Below are 17,924 nucleotides of genomic sequence, written 5' to 3' on the forward strand. Positions count from 1 at the left end.
AGAGGATAACACAGGCAACACCCTTTTTGAACTTGGCCACAGTAACTTCTTGCAAGAAGGCAAGAGAAACAAAAGCAAAAATGAACTATTGGGACTTCACCAAGATAAGTATCCAAGATCTATAAGGAACTTATGAAACTCAACACCCAAGAAACAAACAATCCAATCATGAAATGGGCAAAAGACATGAACAGATATTTCACCAAAGAAGACATACACATGGCCAACGAGCACATGAGAAAATGCTCTGCATCACTTGCCATCAGGGAACTACAAATCAAAACCACAATGAGATACCACCTCACACCAGTGAGAATCGGGAAAATTAACAAGACAGGAAACGACAACTGTTGGAGAGGATGTGGAGAAAGGGCAACCCCCTTGCACTGTTGGTGGGAATTTGAACTGGTACAACCACTCTGGGAAACTGTGTGGAGGTTCCTCCAAGAGTTAAAAATAGACCTGTCCTACGACCCAGTAATTGCACTGTTGGGGATTTACCCCAAAGATACAGATGCATTGAAATGCCAGGACACCTGCACCCCGATGTTTCTAGCAGCAATGTCCACAATAGCCAAACTGTGGAAGGAGCCTCGGTGTCCATCGAAAGATGAATGGATAAAGAAGCTGTGGTCTATGTATACAATGGAATATTACTGAGCCATTAGAAATGATGAATACCCACCATTTGTTTCGATGTGGATGGTATTAGAGGGTATTATGCTGAGTGAAGTAAGTCAATCGGAGAAGGACAATCATTATATGGTTTCATTCATATGGGGAATATAAAAAATAGTGAAAGGGACTATAGGGGAACGGAGAGAAAATGAGTGGGAAATATCAGAGAGGGCGTCAGAATATGAGAGACTCCTAACTCTGGGAAACGAACAAGGGGTAGTGGAAAGGGAGGTGGGCGGGGGGTTGGGGTGACTGGGTGATGGGCACTGAGGGGGCACTTGATGGGATGAGCACTGGGTGTTAATAGTATATGTTGGCAAATAAAACTCCAATAAAAAGTATACAAAAAAATAAACTTGGATATTAATTTGGGAGAATTGACCAAAGAGAGAGAGAGAGAGAGAGAGAGAGAGAGAGAGAGAGAGAGAACTTAGGTCCCAAAATAAAAAAAAATAAAAGAAAAGTAAACAAAAATATACATATAAATATATAAATTTAAAAGTTTTAAATTAATAATTAAAGGGTTTTTTAATTTTTTTATTTATTTATGATAGTCATACAGAGAGAGAGAGAGAGAGAGAGAGAGAGAGAGAGAGAGAGGCAGAGACACAGGCAGAGGGAGAAGCAGGCTCCATGCACCGGGAGCCTGACGTGGGATTCGATCCCGGGTCTCCAGGATCGTGCCCTGGGCCAAAGGCAGGCGCCAAACCGCTGCGCCACCCAGGGATCCCAATAATTAAAGGTTTTTTTTAAAGGAATTTTAAAAATAGGAATAAAATGAAATTAAATAATAATAAAATAAAGAATAAAAGCAAAAAGGAAACTAGATCCTGTTTTCCCCTTATAGTTAAAGCTTTGCAGTAGTCTATGATCAGTAAACTTGGTACAAGCAAGTTGATCACGCTGGTCTTCTGGGGGAGGGGCCTGTTTTACTGATTCTCAGGTGGAATTGCCCTAGTTGAAAGGCAACTCCTGGGCACAGTGGTGTGCGCCTTCGTGTAAGCAGCTCCAGCCTCCACGAGGTGGCAGTCTTTTGCTCCCTGAAAGCTTTTAGTGTTGATTGATGGGATGAATATGGCAGTGCCCAGCTCTCTAGCCCTGGAGGTGAAAGTCTGCATCCCCCATCTTCAGTGAAACCTCACAGAAGAGCAATCAATCACTCTTGTGTCCCCTGTTTTTGTCAGAACCCTGCATTCACCCTGCCTGTGTCTGAGCTTTTTTTATCTTAGGTCTGTGACTGAGTTTCAAAACTCCAAATTTTAGGGACTTCCGTGGCTTGGACCCACACTGTTTCTGTGAGGGAGGGTCTCATCATGCTTTTGCCATTTGCCAGCATATCACAGGAAAGCAGTTGCAGGACTGAGGTTCACAGTTCACAGTTTATGGCAAAACAGAGCAGACAGCTGACACCAAGACTCCATCCAGTATCCCTGTTCCTATGCCTGGGAATAGTGCTGCACTTAAGCACCACTCATTCTTCTTGGAATCCAGGGGATGGATTCCAAGACATCAGACAATGGTGTCACACCTGGGATTCTACCCCAGCTTGTCACCTGAGCACCTGTAATCCAGGAACATCCCCAACCACAGCAAACTTCCAAAAGTTCAGATTTTGTGCTCTGCTGTGTATGATACTTTACAGTATCCTCCAAAAGGAGGCTTCCTCCCTACTGCTGTAGACACAGCAGTATCTCCCCCAATTCAATTCTCCACACCTCCTGCCTTCCAAAAGGTAGTCACTTTTCTACTTGTAAACTTGCAGTTTTTGTCCTCTCAGACCTCTGATTGATTTCTTGGGCATTCAGAATGATTTGATAACTATCTAGCTGTGTTTGAGGGACAAGACAGGCTTAGGGTCCCCCTAATCCTCTGCCATCTTAACTCCTCCTTTTACACATACATTTTAAGACATCTATGCCACTGTTAAAAAGAAAGAGATAGTTCTATTTTTACTGACATTGAAGGCTTGCCACAAATATTAAGTAAAAATCCATTAGATAAAAAAATCCATTGCAAAACATATACATTATGATTCCATTTGTATTTTTAACATGCTGGATGGATGATGGATGGATAGATGGATGGATGGGAGGAAGGAAATATTTTATATAGGCATAGAAAATGTCTGGAAAGAGACACAAATTTAATATTGTTACCTCTGGGGAATGAGATGTGGAAAGGAGAACAGAAGACATATATCATTTTTGTTGGGTCAAGTAATAAAAATGTAGTCAGATCCCTAGTCACACGAAAGTTTCCAAAGTAGTTAAGAAATAAGTTCAAAAGAGATCAAAAGGGAATGGCCAGAGACTGGGTAAAATACATTTTAGAGTTTCCTGAGCTAAGGGAGGAGAGAGAGAAAAGGGTGGTTAATGGGTTCAAATATGGAAAAGAGGTCTACTAAAAACAAGGAGAGGTAAGTATCTAACAGAAAATGAGCATGAACAGGTATTTCTTGAAGGCAGAAGATCAAATGGCCAATAGATGTAAGAAAGAAAAAGTTTCACTCTTACTGGTAATGAAAATATTTTCATATGTGTCTATCAATTCAGTAAAATTTTTAGCAGACAGTATTCAATTTCAAAACGGGAAGATGTAAGAGGTACTTTAATACTTTGCTGGCAGATGTAAATTGGTAAAACCTGTTAGAGAAAGCAATGTGACAATGTGATTTCTAAAAAATTAAACTTCATAGAACTTACCACAATTGTGATGAAATCACTACTTACGTGATGCTGTTTCACACATACCTCTCCTGCTGAAGTAAGTTCCATGGGAAAAAAAGAGGCCATGGTCTTCTTCTCCACTATATCTCGAGTACCTCATCTAGAAACTGGCACACTGTAAGCCCCCAGTAAATCAACCCATGCTTTCTGATAAGTTGCAAACCACAGTTTAAGGACACTGATACTAAATCTATTCTGATGCCTGAATTAATAGAGCTACAAACAACAAATAGTACAAGATGACATGAAAATTTTCCATCTCTTAAGAATTACCCAAGTTTGGGGCACCTGGGTAGTTCAGTGGTTGAGCTCTGCCTTTGGTTCAGGTCATGATCCCAGGTCCTGGGATCGAATCCCGCAAGAGGCTCCCTGCAGGAAGTCTGCTTCTCCCTCTGCCTATGCTTCTGCCTCTCTCTGTGGCTCTCTCATGAACAAATAATTTTTTTAAAAAAAAGAATTACCCAAGTTCAAAGTAGAATTATTCACAGATATGACAGCCACAGGGTTCCACCATTTCAACTATTATGCCGTCACTGTCCAGTCTCCTGCCCTCTTATATTTCTGTCATAGCTACCCCCAAAAATCCCCAAACTAACTCATCTACACTCTGTTTCTACACCTGGACTGATAAGTGCTCCTGAAGAGAATGGATACAGGATTCTGTGACAGGGTGGAGACAAATTCAAGATATCCAAGCTTTTCTTGGCTCACTATGATATGGTGATATGCTAGGCCTCTAAAAAGCTCCTCTTTTCATCCTTCTCAAATGCTATCCCAATCCCTCATTGATCACATCAGATGGGACCTTCTTCAAAATCTTGTGCTCCCACAATTTCATCAATCCTGTCCCTTTCCCTCCTCTCAATGGAAGAGCTACCTTTCTTTCTCTAAGGCCAGTCTTTTCCACTCTTTCACTCTGGAGCCCCCACCCTTCTGCTTCCTTAGCAACTATGTATCATCAAGTTCTATGCCATCTACATGTGAATGGGCTCATCTCCTATATTCAAAACTAAACATTATTAACAAGATTATCTTCTGTCTAAGATTATCTTCTATCTAACTGTCTATAAGGAACACTCTCTCCTTCCCATTGTAGCCAAGCCTCTTCAAAGTATATACCATATTCGTCATCAGTCCTTCTTGAAAGTGCTTACTCCCCAATCCTCTACAATATGCCTTCTCTCCTCCTGCTGCACTGATGTCAATTCGTCACTGACTTCCTAATTGCCAAATCTAATGAACATGTTTTTTACAATGTTTTATAGTGTCTGTTATCTGATTACAAGAGGGGTACACATCATGAACAAAGTTATGCCATGTGACAAGAGAGAAAAACTTGCACCGTGTAACAGGCAATGAATAAATTGTCCCTAACAAACATAGTGATCTTACAAGCAAATTAAATATATAACCCAAAAGAAAAATGTAAAAAGGGTATAAAGGAGCAAGTCTCAGGAAAAATGCAAATAGCTAACACACATGAAAAAAACACTCAGCCTTCCTAATAATAAGAGAAATGTAAGTTACATCAGTCAGACACTATTTTTCACCTATCAAACTGGTAAAAATTAAAAAGACTGTCCATCCTCTGCAAGGGCATACAGAAAAGCACTCCCTGTGGTAAGAATGTAAACCTTCCTGGATGTCACTCTGGCAAAACCTATTCACATTTTTTAATGTAAATATCATTTGTTCCAATAATTCCTACTAGAAAGCTATCCTACAGAAATATTTGTGCAGGTATATCTATATCTACATCCAATTTGAGCACTCCACGAAGATGTTTATTGCAGCCTTGTGTTGCGTGGACTAGGGTAATAGGCAAAGGAGATGGAGATATGTGGCAGAGTAGATGGCACAGTTGGAAGATCAGGGCAACAGGAATTACTGATGAATCGGATGTGGGGAGGTGAGAGAAGGGGAGGCATCAAGGGTGACCCTAGAATCTTGGCTAGAGCAGCTGAATGAATGATGGTGCCATTTTGCTGAGATACAGAGGGCTGAGGGAAAGGGCTAGGGATCCGAGAAGAGTCAGGAGTCCCATTTTGGCCATGCCACATTTAATATCTATTTGACATCCAAGTAGAGATGTCATGTAGGCCATTGGATATATGAGGATGCAGCTTAAAAGAAAGGCTTGAGGGACTCCTGGGTGGCTCAGCGGTTAAGCACATCTGCCTTTGGCCCAGGTCGTGATCTTAGAGTCCTGGGATCTAGTCCCCCATCAGGCTCCCTGCATAGAGCCTGCTTCTCCCTCTGCCTATGTCTTTGCCTCTCTCTGTCTCTCATGAATAAATAAATTTTTAAAAAAAAGAAGGAAAAAGAAAAGCTTGAGTCAGACATCTAAGTGTGGGAATGATGAGTATATAGATAGACAGTATTTAAAGCCATGGGGCTGGATGAGTGCTTTCAGGAAGATTCTGGGTGTTTTGCTTTGTTTTGTTTTGTTTAAAAAAAATTTTTAGGGACACCTGGGTGGCTGAGCGTTTGAGCGGCTGCCTTCAGCTCAGGTTGTGATCCCAGGGTCCTGGGATCAAGTCCTGTATCAGGCTCCCCGCAGGGAGCCTGCTTCTTCCTCTGCCTATGTCTTTGCCTCTCTCTATGTCTCTTAGGAATAAAGAAAATCTTTAATTTTAAAAAAGTATTTTATTTATCATTTGAGAGACAGAGCACAAGGCAGCAGGAGGGACATAGGGAGATGAAAAAGTAGACTCCCCTCCAAACTGGAGCCCAATGCAGGACTCGATCCCAGGACCTGAGCCAAAGGCAAAAGCTTAACTGACTCAGCCACCCAGGCGCCCCCTGGAAGATTCTGGATGGAAAAAAGTGGATGGACTGAGTCCTAGGTCACTCCAATATTCAGAGGTTGAGGAGATACATTTAGTAGATGAGGTTAAGCAGAAGTTTTTTAAAACAGACTTTAGTTTTAAGAAGTTAATACACATTAAATGGTGGGAAATCACATATGTACCACCACATCAAAGGACCCAACTCCTTCCAACCCTGTCTTTTAAGGAATTCTAGGGGTTTTTTTCTTTGTGAATATTTCAAAACACATTTTTAAAAGATTTTATTTATTTACTTATTTATTTGACAGAGAGAGAGAAGAGAGAGTACAAGCAGGCAGAGCGGCAGGGAGAGGGAGAAACAGGCTCCCCACTGAGCAGGGAGTCCAATGCAGGGCTCAGTCCCAGGACTCTGGGATCATGACCAGAGCTGAAGGCAGATGCTTCACTGACTGAGCCACCCAGGAACCCTCAAACCACATTTAAAGACAATAATACTTTTTTTCTTTTTTGTTACATCGTGGTTTCCTCACACTGTATAATTCTCCCAGAACAAAACTAAACTAGTCAAGTACCACACACATAGCACTCAGTAATAGCTTTTCCATAAAGCTTATAATCCAATAACCACCTCATGCCTGAAAAGCTAAGGAAAATGCAAGGACAGAAGCCAAACTCATGCCGCCTTTTATTCTTTCGGGGTGGTCACTTCCCTGTTACACAGTAACTTTCCCCAGCTGCTCGCTGAGCTCACCAAATGTCTGAAAGGCCTCAAGACATCTGACAATCCACATCCTCTCCTCTCAGTGATAGTCTCCCTTCCAACCAACAAAGAGCACAGACTCTTTACATGCTTAGTTTAGAAGTTTCCATCCAGAGACTCATGCCTTCAAAAAAGAGAGAAGTACTTCCAACTAGGTCAAAGTTGTCATCAGGAATGCAGCCTCAAAGCAAAACTTAGCAGAAGGAAAGCCGTGTGGGACCCAAGCCTTGGGGCAAACTTACAGCTGTAGGGTGACAGACAAGGGGCTGTTTAAGGTCCGGGAGAAACCAAGAACCATATGATCCTCTCATTAGATGCAGAGAAAGCATTTGACAAAATACAGCATCCATTCCTGATCAAAACTCTTCAGAGTGTAGGGATAGAGGGAACATTCCTCAACATCTTAAAAGCCATCTACGAAAAACCCACAGCAAATATCATTCTCAATGGGGAAGCACCGGGAGCCTTTCCCCTAAGATCAGGAACAAGACAGGGATGTCCACTCTCACCACTGCTATTCAACATAGTACTGGAAGTCCTAGCCTCAGCAATCAGACAACAAAAAGACATTAAAGGCATTCAAATTGGCAAAGAAGAAGTCAAACTCTCCCTCTTCCCCGATGACATAATACTCTACTTAGAAAACCCAAAAGCCTCCATCCCAAGATTGCTAGAATTCATGCAGCAATTTGGTAGCATGGCAGGATACAAAATCAATGCCCAGAAATCAATGGCATTTCTATACACTAACAATGAGACTGAAGAAAGAGAAATTAAGAAGTCAATCCCATTTACAATTACACCCAAAACCATAAGATACCTAGGAATAAACCTAACCAAAGAGGTAAAGGATCTATACCCTAAAAACTATAGAACACTTCTGAAAGAAATTGAGGAAGACACAAAGAGATGGAAAAATATTCCATGCTCATGGATTGGAAGAATTAATATTGTGAAAATGTCAATGTTATCCAGGCAATTTACACGTTTAATGCAATCCCTATCAAAATACCATGGACTTTCTTCAGAGAGTTAGAACAAATTATTTTAAGATTTGTGTGGAATCAGAAAAGACCCCGAATAGCCAGGGGAATTTTAAAAAAGAAAACCATATCTGGGGGCATCACAATGCCAGATTTCAGGTTGTACTACAAAGCTGTGGTCATCAAGACAGGGTGGTATTGGCACAAAAACAGACACATAGATCAATGGAACAGAATAGAGAATCCAGAAGTGGACCCTCAACTTTATGGTCAACTAATATTCCATAAAGGAGGAAAGACTATCCACTGGAAGAAAGACAGTCTCTTCAATAAATGGTGCTGGGAAAATGGGACATCCACAGGCAGAAGAATGAAACTAGACCACTCTCTTGCACCATACACAAAGATAAACTCAAAATGGATGAAAGATCTAAATGTGAGACAAGATTCCATCAAAATCCTAGAGGAGAACACAGGCAACACCCATCTTGAACTCGGCCACTGAAACTTCTTGCAAGATACATCCACGAAGGCAAGAGAAACAAAAGCAAAAATGAACTATTGGGACTTCATCAAGATAAGAAGCTTTTGCCCAGCAAAGGATACAATCAACAAAACTAAAAGACAACCTACAGAATGGGAGAAGATATTTGCAAATGACCTATCAGATAAAGGGCTAGTTTCCAAGGTCTATAAAGAACTTATTAAACTCAACAGCCAAGAAACAAACAATCCAATAATGAAATGGGCAAAAGACATGAACAGAAATCTCACAGAGGAAGACATAGACATGGCCAACATGCACATGAGAAAATGCTCTGCATCACTTACCATCAGGGAAATACAAATCAAAACCACAATGAGATACCACCTCACACCAGTGAGAATGGGGGAAATTAACAAGGCAGGAAACAACAAATGTTGGAGAGGATGCGGAGAAAAGGGAACCCTCTTACACTGTTGGTGGGAATGTGAACTGGTGCAGCCACTCTGGAAAACTGTGTGGAGGTTCCTCAAAGAGTTAAAAATAGACCTGTCCTACGACCCAGCAATTGCACTGCTGGGGATTTACCCCAAAGATGCAGATGCAATGAAATGCCGGGACACCTGCACCCCGATGTTTCTAGCAGCCATGTCCACAATAGCCAAACTGTGGAAGGAGCCTCGGTGTCCATCGAAAGAAGAATGGATAAAGAAGATGTGTTTTATGTATAAAATGGAATATTACTCAGCCATTAGAAATGACAAATACCCACCATTTGCTTCAACGTGGATGGAACTGGAGGGTATGATGCTGAGTGAAATAAGTCAATCGGAGAAGGACAAACATTATATGTTCTCATTCATTTGGGGAATATAAATATTAGTGGAAGGGAATATAAGGGAAGGGAGAAGAAATGTGTGGGAAATATCAGAAAGGGAGACAGAACATAAAGACTCCTAACTCTGGGAAATGAACTAGGGGTGGTAGAAGGGGAGGAGGGCAGGTGGGTGGGGGTGAATGGGTGACGGGCACTGGTGGGGGGGCACTTGACAGGATGAGCACTGGGTGTTATTCTGTATGTTGGTAAATTGAACACCAATAAAAAATAAATTTATTAAAAAAAATAAAATAAGGTCCAGGAGAGCACAAAAAACCGCCAGTTCCTAGAATGGCAATGTCATTCATTAATTCATTTAACAAATATGAGTTAAGCATCTATGATGTGCCAGGCTCGGTTATGGGTGCTGGGGTCTACTAGTAAATAAAACAGAAATCCCTGCCCACAGGGAGCTTACATTCTGGAGGGAGGAGGGACAAGAAAAAAGAAAGAAAAATGAAAAAAAATGTGTTATATTCAAGTAATAGGTAGGGAAGGGTTATATAGAATGTTCAGGGATGGAGTTTTAAGTTTCAATAGCATGGTTTGGGAAGGCCTCACTGAAGTTTGTATTTAAGTACAAACTCCGGAAGGTCAGGTCGGATTTCAAGTGCCTCAGGAAGTTGTTTTGTTGTGTGCTCCAGTTCCACCATCATCAAAGCTTGGGCCTTAAAGGCCTGGTATCCCCAGCCTAGCACGAATCCTTGTTTATCTCTTGTACTTAAGAGAAAGAGCTCCAAAGAGCCAGACCTTGCCCTTAAAGAGGTTAATGACCTTCCAGGTGGAAAAACAACAAAGAAGGATGTGAAGGGCTTTCCTGAGGTATAAACAAAGTGATTTAGGACAGGGTAACTGGTAATCCAGTTCCAGGGAAAGTAATTGTATGTCCAGTAAGGCTGTCCCAAAGGAGAGGACCTTAGAGCTAGATCTTGAGAGATGAGTAGGAGCTCACAGCAGGAGAGTAGGTATGGGTGGCAAGTTAGCTTTTCTGGAAAAAGAAGCCATTTGAGCAAAGGTCCAGAGATGGAATCAGTGAGGCTATTTTTTCTTCAGTATGGTCCCTGCCTCCAGTACTCTGTCCACCGCACGATAAAACAAGCACACACTCACCCTCAGGCTCTCTGGGCTGACTGTTGGGAAATCCTTATCACTTACCACACCCTCATTTCTTCCCTAGCCAGCAGGAAAGGCAGAAGTTGAGTCAGACGCACATCCCTAGAATCCAGAGGGTAGTAACCCTCTCCTCATTTCAGGACAATCCCTACTGAGCTAAGAGCCCCAGAGGCTTCATTCAGCCAGGTACATTCAGGGCTGTGTCCTTATAGTAATAAAGTGGCAAGTGGTCCCCTGTTAGAAGTGAAGTGGTGAAGGAGGGTCAGATTATCAGTGAGAGAAGTGGGCCAAAGTCTCCGCAGCACATCTGAAATGGAGTCAGGGACCAAAACTCAGGTTTCAGCTTGGAAGGGCAAGTTTCAATCATTGAGTCCTTACTTGTGAGCTATTTAGTGTTCCTAAAATCTCAGACAGCAGAAGCGGTGGGGACAGGGGATAGGAACACAAGCTCTGCAGCCACATGGCCCAGTTTGGTGATTTGGGGCAAGGCACCTAAATCTCTGATTTTCCTTTCCATCATAACATGGTTATAACTGTAGTGTCTGCCACACAGAGTTACTATGAGGATAATATGAGATAAGTGTGTAAAGAACTTATCAGAGTACATGGCTCAATAGAGCCTAACAACCATTATTAGTAGCATTAAGGGGGAAGAGCTCCAAGAGCATCAAGCAGAATGCCACATTGACTCACTGACCAATTATCGCAGAATAGGCCTCCAAGGTCCATTTCACCACTCTGACCTAAAGTGAGGCACCTAAAATTGTGTTAGCAGAAATGTTCATCCCCTGCCAGGAGAAGTCTCACAAGCCAAGTTGGTGGTCTTTTTCTACTTGGATTCTAGCACGTGCTAAAAACAAACAAACATGTAAAAAAACAAAACAGATGAAAAAAAAACCCTAGAACTGCAACAAAAAAAATTCATCAGGGCCTCAATTCCTTGCATTGTTCTCTCCACAGCCCAGTGGGGTAAACACATTAGGTCATTAACACCTTAATATTAATGGGTTTATGATGAGTGGGAGTAGGGAGCTGAAAGAACAGAAAAGAAGCCAGTTAAAAATAAGAGGTCCAGGAGGCAGTGACGATTAATTTCTGTCACAACTGTACAAGGTCTAGGGTCAACTCTGCCAAAATCAATATTCTGGAATGCTAGGTCCTCTGGTCCTAAAGGAGCAGGGTACTTAGTGGGGGAAGAAAATATTGGTTAATGAAAAACAGATCACCTTTTCCTTCACCAGAATTCTAACCAAATGATTTCACGGCCAAAAAACTCCTAACTATCTCATTCAACTTTGGGGGCTGGAGGAACAGGTTTCCTGGCCCTCTACAAACCATCACAGGGGATAAGAGCATTCTGTGCCCCTTCTGAGGGCCCTGGGGACCCTCTTCCAGGAGCAAACCTCCAACGCCTGCTCCAAGGGTGGCAAGAAGCAGTTCAACTCCAGAGCACACAGCTGGGTCCCCTGCCCCAAGCTCAGGGGGAGCCCACTGAGGCAAGACTCACAGCCAACCTGCCTCCAGCCTTTACCTTTGGCGGACCTACAGAGGCCAGAGAAGCTGACGCCGCGAGGTCCGAGGTCCGGAAGCAGGGCGAGACCGAGACCCGGCGCGATGGCCAAGCGCTGAGAGAGGAACCACCGAAAAGGTGACTCGAGGTCTCCGAGGGTGCAGTTCCCGCTGGGAGCTCGGCCCCACCCGCCCCCAGGGCCGGCTCGGGAGGGGCTCCAGCCGGGGCTGGCGGGAAAAGCCGAGCAACTCTGCTTGAGGCGAGACCCGGAGGAGGCAGAGCCCCAACGGGTACAGCCTCCGTTAGCGACCGGTGGGCCAGGGAAGGGGCCAGAAGAGGCCCGAGGGAACGCAAACTGGCGGGGAGGGGCCGCCCCAAGCAGACAGGAGTCAAAGCGTGGGGGGTGCGGTCCAGGGAGGCAGACAAGGGAGACGGGACAGGCGGTCAGCCAGGGAGAAGGAAAGATTGGGAGATCACAGACGGGGGGCGGGGGCAGGGAAGGGCGCAGATCCCTGAGATAGGGGTGGGGGGGCGCTTAGGCAGAGAGAAGCAGGGAGGGGCCCGGGAGGAGCCCGGGTCCCAGGGCGAAGGGGCGGCCCCCGGCCGCAGACGTACCTGTCACCTGCAACAGGTGCCACGAAAGGGTAAGACGTCCCAGTGCCGGATTCAACGGAGGGTCTCCGGGTCCTGGAAGACTGCAATCCTGCTCTGGCGGCCGGCCCTACTCACCCTCCCGGTAGGCGGAAAAAGCTGCAACTTTCCCTGGAGCGGGGAGGAGCTGGACTCTTAAAGGGGCCGCACAGCTCTCTGGGCCCTTTAGTAGGGGGCTGCGCCACCCAAAGTGTACTCTGAGAGCCAAAGACTTTTAAGTCACTAGAGGGATACTCTCCTGGGTTAGGAAAAGAAGCTTAAGGGCCGAGGATTGGGGTCTAAACCTGGACGTGGCCCCCTTTTCACTTCCATCTGTGGCCACTCAGATGATAAATCTCCTGCCTCTTCCGCTTAGCTGAGCCAAAAGTTGTCAAACTGTCGTGTCCTTATAAGAAGATGAAGACTCTAGACCATATGATTTGGGAAGATAAAATACGATACCATTCGGATCCTTTAACTTTCAGGCCAATAACAGCGGCAAATAAAAGCGTCTAAAATAGGAATGTTTGAGACAAAGGACCTAAACTAAAATTCACACATACACACAGACACAAATGTTTAAAACATTCAACTCACTAGTAATCAAATAAGAGCAGATTAGAACAATAACGAGACTCTTTGGCAAAGTATTTGTTTGTTTTTATCACATTTAATTACAAAGTAGCTACCAAAAACAAAGTTCTTTCATAATTGCTGGTGGGAGAGTGTGTTGATTAAAAACCCTTTTAGAAGGCATGTGGGCAATATACATCATTAGACTTTAGAATATTTATATCTACCCAGTAATTGTAGATTCCTGTCCCCCGCCTTGCCTTCTCATCAGCCATTAACCATGCTCAATTAAACATCCCAAGTCTACCATCATAAAAAAAAAAAAGTCCTCCCTACAAACTAGATACTTCTCCAGCTCCTCTTTATGGGCAAATTGATTGAAAATGTACTTTGCAGGTACATTTGCAATCTCTATTCTCTTCTTCTCACCTACCAACTTGGCATCCTTCTCCAACACTCTACTGAAATTGAGCTCAACAAAATACCCAACCAATGAATGACCCCCATGTCAATAAATCTATGTAAATAAATAAAAAATAAAGTGGAGGGATGCCTGGGTAGGCTCAGTGTTTGAGTGTCTGCCTTTGGCTTAGGTAGTGATCCCAGGATCCTGGGATCAAGTCCCACATCCAGCTCCCCGCAGGGAGCCTCCTCCTCCCTCTGCTTATGTCTCTGCCACTTGTTCTGTGTCTCTCATGAATAAAAAATAAAATCTTCTAAAAATAAATGCATAAATAAATAAATGGGATATTTTTAATTATTATCTTGCTTGACATCTTCCCTACATTTAGCACTATTAACTATTTCCTCCTACTTGAAAGTCTTCCTATGACATTTGTAATTCCATAGCCTTGCTTTTCCTCCTACCCTTTTGCCCTCTCCTCTGAAGCATTTTGTAGATTCTTTTTTTTTTTAGCATTTTGTAGATTCTACTTCTGCTATCTAACCTCTGATAGACATGCTCAGAGCTAGGCTGCATATATTGTCTCGCTAAATGATCTCTTTCACTCACTTGGCTTTAATTACCATCTATATGACCACAGCTATGATTTTATAGCTCTATCCAGAACTCTTCACTGAACTCTGTGTTCTTGACATCTCCATTTGGATGTCTTGCAGACATTTCAAATTCAACACATCCAAAGCTGAACACACCATATTTTCTCTTAAATTTGCTCTTCCTCCAGTGTTTCCTATCTCAGTAAATGATAACATGCCACCCAAGGCAGAAATTTGACACCTAGCATAGTACCTGGCAACATATTAGGCCTTCACTAATATTTATATAATGCATGAATGAATGTGTCCTAAGGAAAACAGATATACACAAATTTTTTGTACAACTATGCTAATCCTAGTATTACTTAGAATAATAAAATACTAAGAAAAAACCTAATGGTTCAATGGTTAAGTAAATTTTAATATAGTCATACAATGGAATATTATATAGCCAATAAAACTGACATTTATGCATAGGTTATGACAGGAAAATGCTTATGCTCTAATATCAATAGAAAGCAGGATACAACATTTAATATAAAATATGATCACAACAGTTAATGAAAATGGGTCGATTTGCCTGGGGAAAAGATTAGAACAAAATCTGCAAAATACTAGTAGTGGCTGTCTCTATGTGATGGAAATAAATGAATTTTTGGTTGTCCTCCTACTTCTCTGTATTTTTCAACTTTGTTATAATGAGAACCATATGGCTTTGACAATATAAGTAATTGTTTTTGAAAAAGCTTGGGAAAAAATAATTTTAAAAATTTTATTTATTTATTTGAGCAGACACCCTGCTGAGCACGGAGCCTGACATGGACTCAACGTCACTACCCATGAGATTAAGGCCTGAGTGGAAACCAAGAGACAGATACTTAACTGAGCCATCCAGACTCCCCCCTCCAAAAAAATCATTTTAATTCTAACAGACAAAACAGTAAAATTTAGCTCCCAGGTTCTACCCAAAATTTGCTTCCATATTTTAGCCCTCCAGTATCCCATGCACTGCCTGAAGTGTGAAGAAAAGCCACTTCAAAAAGGAAATCCTTTTGTTAGCTTTGCCGACTCAGCCCTCAGGACCTGTGCTCAGCCCTAGGCTTTGCATATGCTCTATCTCCCTAACCTGGCCTGTGGGAATTTAGACCACGCACTTTTCTGCTCCTTTTTTTGCAGATGATGCTTGCAGAAGCTGGAAACACCCTCAGCCAGGAGGGACTCCAGAAAACATTTTAGTCCAATCCCCTTATTCCCCAGCAAAATTTCCAGATATTTTGGGTTTTTTTTGTGCAGTTTCTCACTCTTTAACATCCACCTCATTAAACAGGATGTGAGAATCCGACTCTTTTACCCTATGACAGTCTCTGCTCACCTACTGCAAATACACAGAGAAAGACACACATAAACAATGAACCAAAACAAAGTTAGGCAATGGCCTATTCCCACAGACTCTGTGTTGTCCATTTCTGTTTGATCCTCCTTGCTTGCCACAAGGATTCTGTGCTCAAATTCTTATAACCAAATATCATGAGGGGTCCAGTATAAGCAAACCCATGTTGTAACATGTATCAGAACTTCTTTTTGGGGCACCTGGGTGGCTCAGTGGTTGAGGGGTCCTGGGATTGAGTCACGCATCAGGCTCCCCAGAAGGAGCCTGCTTATCCCTCTGCTTATGTCTCTGACTTTCTCTCTCTCTGTCTCTCATGAATAAATAAATAAAATTTTTTTAAAAAAGAATTTCTTTTTAAGGCTCAATAATACTCCATTGTATAAATATACCACATTTTGTTTATCAGTCAGTTGATGGGCATTTGAATTATTTCCATCTTTCAGCTATTGTGAATGCTGCCATGAACATTGGTGTACAAGTATCTGTTTGAGTCTCTGCTTTCAATTCTTTTGGCATATACCTAGAAGTGGAATTGCTATATTATGTGGTAACTCTATATTTAGCTTTCCAAGGAATTGCCAAATTGTTTTCAACAGCAATGCACAAGGATTCCTGTTTTCCCATATCCTCACAAAATCGTGGTATTTTCTGGGGAGTTTTGTTTGTTTGTGGTTTTTTTATATAATAGCCATCCCTAATGAGTCCGAAGTGATATCTCATTTTGGTTTTGATTTACATTTTTCCCAATGGCTTGTGATGTTATTCATCATTTCTTGTGCTTATTGTTCAACTTATATATTTTCTTTAGAGACATATCCAAGTCCTTTGCCCATTTTTGAATTCCATTTGTTGTTGTTGAGTTGTGGGAATTCATTACATATTCTGGGTATTAATCCTTTATCAGATATATGCTTTGCAAATATTTTCCCCCATTCAGTGAACTGTCTTTTCATTCTCTTGATAATATCTTTTGATGTGCAAAATTCTTTAAGTTTAATGAAGGTCAATTTATTTATGTTGCTGTCTGTGCTTTGATGTCATATCCAAAAAAAATCATTGCCAAATCCAAAGTCTATATGTTTTCTTCTAATAGTTTTATAGTTTTAGGTCTATGGTTAGGTCTTTGATCCATTTTGAATTAGTTTTTGTGTATGTTGTAATTAAGGTCCAACTTCACTCTTTTGTATATGGATATCCAGTTTCCAGTCATCTTTTTTTTTCAGTCTTTGAAAAGACTGTCCTTTTCCCATTTTCTTGTTATTTTTGTAAAAATTTATTTATTTATTTTACAGAGAGAGAGAGAGTGAGAGACGACATGCGAGAGCAGGGGGAGGGGCAGAGGGAGAGAGAGAAAGAATCCTCAAGCAGAATCTGCACTTAGCCCGGAACCCAAATGGGGCTCAATCACAGGACCCGGAGGTCATAACCTAAGCTGAAATCAAGAGATGGCCACTTAAAGAACTGAGCCACCCAAGTGCCCCTTTCCATTATCTTGTTATTTTAAATGATGAACATCAAAGTGCATTTTCATAGTTTCGAAAAAATAATGAACAATACTAAAATTGAATATATTTTTAGACTGCATAACATGAAATTTCAGTAAATACATGATTATCACAAAATTTAGACATTGCAGGACAATGGAAACAGGGACTTATGCAATATTATTCTATGTATACCATGTAAAGTCCTGTCCTATAGTGAATGACTGGATTCAATGAGTTGTTTGATTTTGTCACATTGAGGGAGTTCTGGCTAGTGCAAACTAGTAAGATGGAGATTTTCCTCAGCCCCAGGTGATAGGATGCACCAATATTGAGCAATTACTCTTTTATAAAAGTGTTAAATATTTCAAAAATACATAAATGTATAGAGAATAATATAATAAGGATATGCCCACTACCTAGCTTAAGAAATAAGGCATTACCACTGCAATTAAAGCCCTTTGTATACACCTCCATCCTGAGGTTTTCACTATTTCACTACTCACCAGATTCGATCTTGATCTTTTTCCATGCATATCTTTATACATTTACTACATGTGTCTATCCCCAAACTATATGTAGTACTTTATATAAACAGTTTCACTCTGTATGTACCTTCTGCAATTTGCCGTCTTCACTCAACATTATGCTTAGGAGATTTATCCCTGTTGATATATATAGCTTTAATTCATTCATTTTCACTGCTGTAGAGAATCTCAGAGTTAAAGATAATGTAATTTATATTTCTGTTCTCTTATTGATCAGGTATTTTTCAATTACCAAAATCTTAATTCTGGATGCCAGGAGGCTCCCCCCACCCCTTCATTTCCTGTTGGGAAATAGTTTACTTCTGTAAAAAAAAAAATCAGGTTTCCTGACAAAGCAAATTTAGTACACTAATGATCTATAGTGAGTGTATGGTGTAAAA

At 41.7% G+C, this 17,924-nt stretch overlaps 1 protein-coding gene across 4 annotated transcripts in view; it reads right to left on the bottom strand.

The window, feature by feature from the left end:
- The window catches only part of SYTL4 (synaptotagmin like 4), a 79,843-nt gene extending 67,183 nt beyond the window's left edge, over positions 1 to 12,660 (bottom strand). For 3 of the 4 annotated variants that reach the window (XM_055338562.1, XM_055338559.1, XM_055338560.1), the window contains exon 1: positions 12,536 to 12,660. The gene's annotated coding sequence lies outside the window, so the exon portion shown is untranslated. Of the gene's footprint in view, positions 1 to 11,941; positions 12,036 to 12,535 lie in introns of all 4 variants that reach the window. The other variant, XM_055338561.1, reaches the window with a different exon arrangement.
- Positions 12,661 to 17,924: the final 5,264 nt, after the last annotated feature.

This window comes from Nyctereutes procyonoides, unplaced genomic scaffold (genome assembly GCF_905146905.1).
Source record: "Nyctereutes procyonoides isolate TBG_1078 unplaced genomic scaffold, NYPRO_anot_genome, whole genome shotgun sequence".
Classification (NCBI taxonomy): Eukaryota; Metazoa; Chordata; class Mammalia; order Carnivora; family Canidae; genus Nyctereutes; species Nyctereutes procyonoides.